The sequence below is a fragment of the Anser anser genome (assembly GCF_964211835.1).
Source record: "Anser anser genome assembly, chromosome: Z".
In the NCBI taxonomy this organism is placed as follows: Eukaryota; Metazoa; Chordata; class Aves; order Anseriformes; family Anatidae; genus Anser; species Anser anser.
In genome coordinates, this window is record NC_139723.1 from 21099194 (window position 1) to 21108748 (window position 9555).

Sequence of the window (9555 nt, forward strand, 5' to 3'; positions counted from 1 at the left end):
AAACAGTAGGATATTTGCAAATAGAAATTCTCCAATGCTTGTAGAAACCAATACACGAGTCTAACAGTAAGTCATGGTCTGTTATGAAAAGTAACCCCTAAATGTAGAAAACTGTAAGTACAATATTTGATATCACAGCTTTATTTATCTGACTTGATTTGTATGCATTACATATATTTGGCTTCATTAGCTAAAATTTGCTAAGCTGGTCAGAACAACTGTATCCAGAAGCTATGCCTTCAGAGTTTGTTCCCTTCCTAAAGTTACAATGGAAAAAATACCTGTTGTGAAGAGTCACATAAAAAAAGGCAAAGTCTGTGCTTGGACTTATAAAGCAATTCACATTGTATTGTCTTTTAATTATTTGTTCTTTACCATTATCACCTGTGTTGCAATTGGTGCTTTTAGGAATAGTAGCTCTCTAGCTCTACCAAGTAACGTACTACAGCTGACCCCTGGAGTTCCTTGTGGTTTCAGTTTACTGCAAGTAGCTAAAATATACTTGCTAACTCACTGCCTCCCTCCAAGCAATCTGCAAAATTTACATCTAGTGAATGGAACAAAACAGATTCCTATTTCCTGCATTAGATGTGCAGGAATAAATATAAGCCTTATGGCAATCTGCTTTCTTAACAAGCCTTGCCATTTACATAGCACTGTATTCAAGCACGTGGGACATCCTCCAGCACTGAAGCATGACTCCCTGTCACAGTAACCTACTAAAATTGCCTGGCACCATGTAGGCCTGCCAGCCAGCACCCTGCAAAGCATGTGGAGCATTCCTGGGACTGCTCCTAACAGGCAGCTCATGTGCAGCCAGCTGGTTTTGGACTTAAAGAGATTTTATCTGAACAGCTGTGGACTGTTCTATGCAACTTGGTCTTAGCTGACTCCTTTTAAATAATAACATGGATTCAGCCTATTATCAGGGCTCGTACATGACTGCTGGTAAGCTGTGGAGAAAGTGGAGCTAGTAGAACTTGTGCCTAAGCACAGCAGGTTTTGCAGCAGTCTCCTTTTCACCATGTCCTTCTTCTGCTATCTTTACATTGAAGAATTTCACTGCAATTGAACAAAAAGCACAATCCAGACATATTTTTCTTCAGGTAAGTAATATTTTTATCTGCTGTAAAGATGCATGTGGAAACAGAGGTGACCAGCACTCTGATGTCAAAGTCTATGAAATAGCTGAAGTCTCTCGTCTTCCTCACTTGTGTTGTCCCCTCAGCAAAGCTGCAGTTGCAGTGAACGTGGATGCGCGAGTCCCAGAAATGCTCCCCATGTGATACCAGCAGCAAAATTAAAACTATTAGGAGTGATTTTGCCTTCATTCATATCCATGGTAACAAACTTTACCATGCATACACTGTATGTGAAGGTCTGCAATACTGATTTCTCTTCCTTTTGATTGAGCTGTGAAGTTGTTTTCTCACTGGTATTTTTGCTATGTATTACCGCCCTTCCTGCTTGAGCAGTGGGGTAGAAAAAAGCTTATTGAAGGTACTTCATGGGAGGCCAGAAAAAGACAAGGAATTTTGAAGAAAAAAAAATGGAAATGTAGAACCATGTTATTTCTCCTGAGCTTTCAAAAGATCCAGGTAAATGCTGCAGAGATAGCACAGAAATAAGATTTCAGATTGACACCACAGAGCTCTGTAGTATCCCTCCTAATTATTACATATTACTCCATAGGACCGACGTTTTTCAGAATGTCATTATCAGGAACCTTGGATTAGTGATGGCTATGACAACTAGAATTTGATGATTGAAATGCTGTCTGCATGCTCCATCAAAATATCAAAAGGTTTCTCACTGGAAAAGAAAACACACCTCCCTGTGTAATACCACATGTCCTGCATTGCTTCAGTGATGGTGTATTCAGGATACTGAAGATATACAAAGGACATACAATAATCAGATCATACCAGCTGCTTCATATTCAGTCCACATTTCCTGCCAGAAGTGGCAACCACCCTTTGAGAGTAGCCTTAGCTTCCAAGTGGAAAAAGAAAAGGCAAAAGAAACTGTCATAACTGAGCCAGCTGCCTTTCTAGGCAAGTTGCCTCTTCAGATTTATATTTGCTAAACCAGTCCACTTCGTGCACTGCAGCAAGGTGGTCTCCACACACACCCATGTTCTGGTAGTGCCAGTTGGTGCACATAACCTTCAGTGCAGTAGTGTGTATGGAGAACAGAGACTTTAATTGGTGAAACTGGGGAACAGTTTATCAAACGTCAACACCTGCTAGACCTGCTGCCATGAGTTGTCACTGTTCCTAGAAGTCATATTTTTGAAACATTCAGAGAAATTGGTTTCTCCAAATGTCAAGCCGGAAACAGAAATGCAGAGGTAAGGAGGTTTTCTGATAGCTCATTAAGATTTTTACACTTCTGCTCTCTGTTCTGAATAAAATTTTGATGCCACAGGAAACCCCAATAGTTCAAGCTACATGAACCACATATGAACACTTGAACTAAAATACAGAGCTTCTGACATCTGTCTACCTATCATTTGTCTAATGAGTATAGTCTTCCTTGAAGAGGAAGGCCACGGCTAGCAGCACAGAATCCCACAACAAATTTTGGAAAAGTTAAGATGATCACTTCCTTGATGCTTATTGGTGTTTCATTTTGGCTAAAAAAAAAAAAAAAGGATCACATTTATAAAGTCATCATTCTTTTTATTTGAACTCAACTATTTTGCACTATCATGTGTTTGCAATACATTAGGGCTTCATTAAGATTTAAGTAGTGTTAATTTAAAAAAAAATAAAAGCTACATGCAGTACTATAATTTCTTCATCGTTATTACTAATAGATAATAATAATGCGGAAGTGGATGTCACATTGTGATGGATTCACATGTGAAGATTGCTCTTTCAAATATTCATCACAAATATTTTAGCTAAGCAGCATAAATTCCCCCATAATGTTAACTTCAGCTGCCTGTGATTATACTCTTTATGGTGGCTCCCTTGAAAAATCTGAAAGAAATCCTTCCACAAGGGTGAGCTGAAGGACTCTTCTCAAAGCTGTAGTGATAGCTGTTGCTACAGCGTTTCTGAGTTACTAATCACTGGCAAAGGAGCCATTCAGTGGCTATTGAAAAGAGATTATTTCATCCTCTCTGAAGGTGCAACAGGGCACAGCAGTGCTGTGGCTCTGTGGAAAGAAAATGTTGCTCTACTTAAATATTAATATTAATAATAATAATACAGATATTTCCATAAGGAGTAAAGGCATACCATCCTGCATAGCAAAGTCTCCTTGATGTTTTCCTTTCAGACATGAAAAGGAAGGTAGTCAATCACACTTTGTCTTACCCCTGCCATGTCCCATTATGCGTAAGTACCAACTTTTAAGATAGGGTAACAGTCTTGTTGCATAATCTAGATTATATTAAAAGCTAACTTGTTTTCTAAACCTGGCTGCAGCATTCACAGCCTGGAAGAGCCCAGAGGCACTATGTAAAATGCAGCCTCAGAAGAGAACACGGAACAGTCCCTTGGTGGAGTTAACCGCTAGGGATGGAAGACTTGGATGCATAAGCTGGAGCAAGGAGGGTGTAGGAAGGACTGAGAAAAAAGGGCAGATGTAGTGATCACACAGCACAGTCCATATTGGCATGTCTGAGTTGCACTGGTCACAGTCCCTGATGGCATTTACCTACTTGCAGCTTTGTTACTGGACCCAGCAGACACCGGCTATTACACATTTTAAAACGAGGTTCCTTTTGGGCTGCTCTTTCACCTTTCTTAATCACAGGCTCCCCAAGGCCACATTGGTCCCAGCTGACTGCCAGGCACCCAACAATGCTAACTTCTCCAAAGCCATTTTTTCTTTTTGTGACAGCAGTTTCACATGTCCTGGGGCACTGCAAAGCCACTGAGCAGCTGGGGCGTGTAACACTGGGAGGAGGTTTTTGAAGTAACCCTGCAACAAGGTGCGCTCAGTGGGGCTGAAGTGAGTCACCAGGTCCACCACAGGTGACATCTTTCTCCAGGAGGTGACCTCTATACAGTAGGAAACATCCAAACATGGCAGTATGTGTCATAAAAGAGAGGCATCTTAGGTGAAGTTACCTATTTGTTATGGTTTATGAAAGGAAGTTCCTTCCGTGTCTTGCCACAAGCACCAGATGGTGAATAAGAGGTAAGGAGAGCTGGAATAGTTGTCCCCTTAGAACAAAGAGCATTGTTCTGTGGCATAAAAAGAGAATGGATGTAAAGAGATGCACATCCCAGACCGCCGTCCCACACAGCTCCCCTGCCACAGCACTGGTGCCAAGGAGCAGGACCAGGCACAGTGCTGGTTTCAGGGAGAAAAAAGGTAAATTTCTGCAGAGCTAAAGCCAGCAGGAGCAACTCATCAAAGAGCTGTCCTGCTGTAAAGGACCTGTTGGGCTGGCGACAGGCTGAAATAAAAGTCCATCCAGCAAATGTCTGGCTCCCTAAGTGCACTCTATATTCTGTTCGGACCAAGGCTGAGGATGCTGTGGTTTGATGGAAGGGAAGCAAAGCAGGTGTCTGAGCCTTCAGTTCTTCACCTAGCCCTCCCTTCCTCTGCAACGTGCAGAAAGGATGATGGAATACCCTGGAGACGATTTACAGTTCACTGAGCTATGCAACCTACAGGATTCAAACTGAATTTAGAGATAAATCAGGGGTAATCCAGTGGGTTTTCCACAGTTTATCCCTGCAAAGCTTGTCATTCCCTCAGTATATTATTGCTCTTGAGCCTGTTTCTGACAAGAGATATTGGTAAAGTGGGCAGATCTATTAAGGTTGAATCATATTTGATAGAATTTACTAGTTCATATTTTATGTGCTAGCAATCCATCTAGAAATAATATTTTGTCCTAATTTTGCCAGATATTTTGAAGATCTCTGCACCTGGCATAAGGAAAGTGCACTCTCTGTGTTCCTGCTTGAAATCCTTGTCCTTGCAGTTCCCCCAGCAGAGCTACAGGTTCTCAGGAGACCATGGAAGAGACCCAGACTGCTGCATGCTATTGATCACAGGTGAACAGGCTCTGGTAACAAATCCTAGAGATAGCTCGCCACTTTTTTTTTCTGAAGACCTTTTCAAACCTTTATCCAATCACTGGGTGGAAAGCAGTAAATTACAGCAGCAAGTTCAGGCTTTGGAATTGCTTAGCAGGCAGGGTGCAGCAGGAGAATGTACAGGAGTTTGAATTATTGTATGCTGAAACCTTCCACATTTACATTTGAGTCATAAGTTACAGAAGTGAGCATAAATAAGAATTAAATATCTGCAAAGTCTTTTTTCTTCTGTCCTTTGATTACAGCACTATTTTATTTATGACTCCCAAAAGAAAGCCAAACTTCTATTATGTGACATTTCGTCTGTAAATTGTTAAAGAATCACAAAAATGAAATATTTCACAGCGGGTTTTTCCTCTATTGCTACCTGCCTGTGGTATTGGCTTGGTCCCTGTCCAGACCCTCACTTTAGTAGATGATCTTTTTTTGCTAGTAGAGAAGCATCTTATTATAGTTTGCCTTTTCTATAATTTTCTCTTAAGCCAGGTGATTTAGATGCACAAGGTATTTGATGTTTCTGCCACTTTCTAGGCTGCTGTAGTATTTTCACTGCTAGTTCCTGAAAAAGGAAGGAAAGGAAGGAAAGGAAGGAAGGAAAGGAAGGAAAGGAAGGAAGGAAGGGAGGGAGGGAGGGAGGGAGAGAGGGAGGAAGGAAATTTCTGGATGACCAGATGACAAGTTGTGCACCGAACAATGTTAGAGTTGATAAAGGTGTTCATTTGGGTGGTCAAATCAGTATCTTCTTGTACCCCGCAGTGCATCCCTGGGCCACAGCTCTGGAACATCCCTGCATTGACAGAAATGCTCCTCTGAGTTTCATCCTTGGTTTATTTCTTGCCATGTCAAATTTATTTTTCATTGTATCAACACCATCCTTAAATAGTTCTTCTCCCTCACAGGTATTCATACCTAGTTGTATTTATGGAATAGCTTTTTCTATCCTCAGCTTTCATTTTGCTAGACTAAATAGCCCTAAAAATATAAGAAATAGTGCCATGAAGGGCATAAATCTGAAAGTAACATTTCTGTAACTTTATAGTCTACTGCCTCCTGCAGCCTTTATTTGTATTTATTTCATTCTTCCCCAAGCAGAATACCCCCTAAGTATTGCAGACATGATTACTAGTCCAGTCCATTTCTATTTCTGTCATATTTGGTTTCACGCTTTGCATTGGTAATGGCCATTCTTCCAGCACGCTGTCTGAGCTTCTTGCATTAGTATAAAAACATTTTGGTTATTTCTCTCTGGTCACACTCTAATTCTTCAATGAATTATATTCAGCCTTTTCACTGTTGCTTTTACCTGCAAGACTTCTGCTGTTATCCATATTAGTCTTCATTTTTCTCATCGTCTTTCTTTCTCTTCTCCCTTTTCATCTACTGTTTTACCCTTTCACATCTGGGGTTTCTATAGGAAATGTAGATTTGGAGGATACACGGACTTCGTGACTATGCTCCCTTCGTTTAGAATTCTTATCACTCGTGGCAACCTCCATTCCCAAAAGCTCATGCCCATGGCCCCAGGCGGGGTCCATCTGCCAAATAGGGCTGCTTCTCCCACGCAGGTGACCTTCCTCATCCTATTGCCCTTTCACTGCTCCCTCTCTAGGACAAGATGCCATTTTTAAGCATCTTCCCTTTTCATCCCTGATCTCTTTATAGGGGATCTCATGCTGCCATTTGTCTTGGAGGGAAAGCTTACCATAGGTCCCATCAGGACTATTCCCTTACCTTACACATGCAGCCACATCCCATCCTTGTTCCTGGTGGTCAGTGACTCCTTCCTGGGGCTGCTCTGGCACCAGCAGGACCCACTCCTGATGAAGGACTCCTAAAACCACAGGTTCATTGCTACCCAACAGTGCCAGTGCTCCCTATTGCCACAGCATTAAGCCCTGGGCCATTGGTGATCTTTGTGTCCAGCATTTCCCAGGACTAGCAAAGGGCTCTTCCCTCTCCTCTGCTCTTTTCTGAGAGCAGGAGCCGAGGAGTGCAGGTACCAAAGGGTGACCCAGTGCTGGGTGTGATTCCCACCGCACAGCTGTTCCTGCACAGCGCTGCCGATGTGAGCTGGGTGCTCGGCTCAAACCCACACAGCAACGTCTCAACAGGGAGAGCGTGACTGTACCTCATATCTGCACCACACAGATGGTGCACACCTGAGTGTTATTTTCCAAGAACTGCTAACAAAAGGTCCCTGCTTAAGACACTACTCACTCCTCTGACACCAAGAAGTCTGTTGAGTATAAGTAGAAGCATCTGACTCTTCATAATTCCTTTGGGGTTGTTCAATTGTGTCTGATAATGAGCTTTACTCATTTTATATATACACACACACACACACACACATATATGTATATATATCTTTTACAATCATTTTTGTTTAATTTATTTACAAGTTTGGTGTTTCATTATTCTTTTGAGAAGGGACTTGTCCAATGAATGAAGGAAAACCATGCTTAGGCAATGTTCCCAAAACCCAAACAAACAAAAAAAACCATTCTGTTCAATTGTGAAAATAAAATAAAAAATAAAAGGAAAGCAAGGGAAGGGAAGGGAAGGGAAGGGAAGGGAAGGGAAGGGAAGGGAAGGGAAGGGAAGGGAAGGGAAGGGAAGGGAAGGGAAGGGAAGGGAAGGGAAGGGAAGGGAAGGGAAGGGAAGGGAAGGGAAGGGAAGGGAAGGGAAGGGAAGGGAAGGGAAGGGAAGGGAAGGGAAGGGAAGGGAAGGGAAGGGAAGGGAAGGGAAGGGAAGGGAAGGGAAGGGAAGGGAAGGGAAGGGAAGAAGGGAAGGACTTTTGTAAAACCTCTGTTTCAGCATTTCCTATTTTCTACTTGCTTCTTATATAATTTCTTTCTGACCTGTGTTGTAACCAAAGTCTGATCCTGCAAACTGTTAACACTTGGAATTAAGTTTATTTTTGCACAGGCTTATTTTGAAGATCTGGCCAGGTCGTAATGGTCAGAAGGCAAACTGCTGTTTGATCATTTAGCTCATTCCTATCTGTTTTGTGGCAAATCATGGCAAATTATGTTATGTAAGAAACCATTGCTTAATAACAGACACACATTCAGACACATGTTTTGTTAAGCACTGCTGTCTTCAGCATACAGCATTGACAGGAGATGACAGAGATGATAACTTGCCCTCTGACACCTTATATTCTCATTCTCAGTCCATTATCCTAAATGCTGGAAGGGTCTGGACTGAGACCTCCTTGCCATCTGGCTGTCTTTCAATGTTTGTTCCTGTAACACCTATCTCTATGCTATTTATGGACTGAAGGGCACATATGGAGCAGGCTCACCACCCCATAAGCCATTCTTATATCTGTGTCAGCATGTGGAAATAGCAGAGTCCGACCACAGGCTGTGTACACACACCGCCAGCTAATCCTAGCAACGCTTATAATATGTATTTTGAAAGAAAGGTGATGTCCAAAGAGATCTCTCCAATCTGTTGTTGTTCACTGTTGTTCCCACATGCAGAAAACAACCCGCAGCAGAAATGATGCACCCCAGCAGCCCAAACAATAAAGACAAAAAAATCCTAGCATACAGAGTTTGAGTTAAGCTGCACACAATGGAGTCATTTCTGCTTTTTTCCATTAAGAATATGTTATCAGTAAACTCACAAATAAAACTATATCACATTGTCATCAGCCTTTTCTTAATGTACTTTGAAAATATTCATCATCTAAATCTGTTTCACTCTCAAACCCAGCTCTGGAAGTGAATCAAAAAGATTAAACACGGCTCTCCTAGCTCAGGCTTTATCACACCAGACAGCGAAATTCCCTCTTCTTCCTGCCTCTCGCTTTTAAATGTTTTTGTAAATGAATTTATTGTTCTTATTTCTCATTAGCACTGCCAATTCGGGGAAACACATTGCTGCTATGAAGATGGAGGCTGTTCACATGTTCCTTTCTGGGACTGGTGTAACGGGTTTCTGTAAGGATCATATCAAAAAAAGATAGCAGAGAGTGTCAAGATTCCTCTTTCCTTGGCCAAGAAGTTTCCCCAAGATTTCTACAGTGTGCAAATTGAAAAAAAAAAAATTAATTTTAAAAAAAGAAAAAATGCTGTAATTCAGCTGTGTCATCATACAAAGGTTGTCATCTCAGAGTGGGTATCCTGTGTCTGTGGTTTCTGTGCTTCCATCTTAAATCAGCCTCATCCTATACCATGCAAATTCCAGCAGCCCTCTGAGTGTCACCAATCTGCACATACTCTACATTTGCCTTCTTAATTGCATTAAATTTCTCAGGAGAAATATTGGCCCACATATTGTCTACCCAAAATATTTTTTGTCTGTAAAGCATATAGCTTTAATCTTGGAATCGAATAATTTTTAAATCATCACTTGTACTATATTAGTATTATGCTGCTTTCATACATATTCTGTCTTCTCCTCAGAAAAATAATTTTGTTTTTATTCTATAGTGATTTTTATTATTCTTTATGTCCATATTTTGGGGGATTGAATCAGGTAAATC

At 41.4% G+C, this 9555-nt stretch overlaps 2 long non-coding RNA genes across 2 annotated transcripts; one reads left to right on the forward strand and one right to left on the reverse strand.

Annotated features, from left to right (window-relative positions):
- Positions 1-422: 422 nt before the first annotated feature.
- On the forward strand, positions 423-9345 carry LOC310889255. The gene is made up of 4 exons (XR_014576481.1): positions 423-1106; positions 1693-2350; positions 4872-5021; positions 8925-9345. It is a non-coding gene; the product is annotated as an uncharacterized lncRNA (long non-coding RNA).
- LOC310889256 lies at positions 4869-6554 on the reverse strand. Its single transcript, XR_014576482.1, has 2 exons — positions 6367-6554; positions 4869-5850 (listed from the first exon to the last, which is right to left on the reverse strand). It is a non-coding gene; the product is annotated as an uncharacterized lncRNA (long non-coding RNA).
- Positions 9346-9555: the final 210 nt, after the last annotated feature.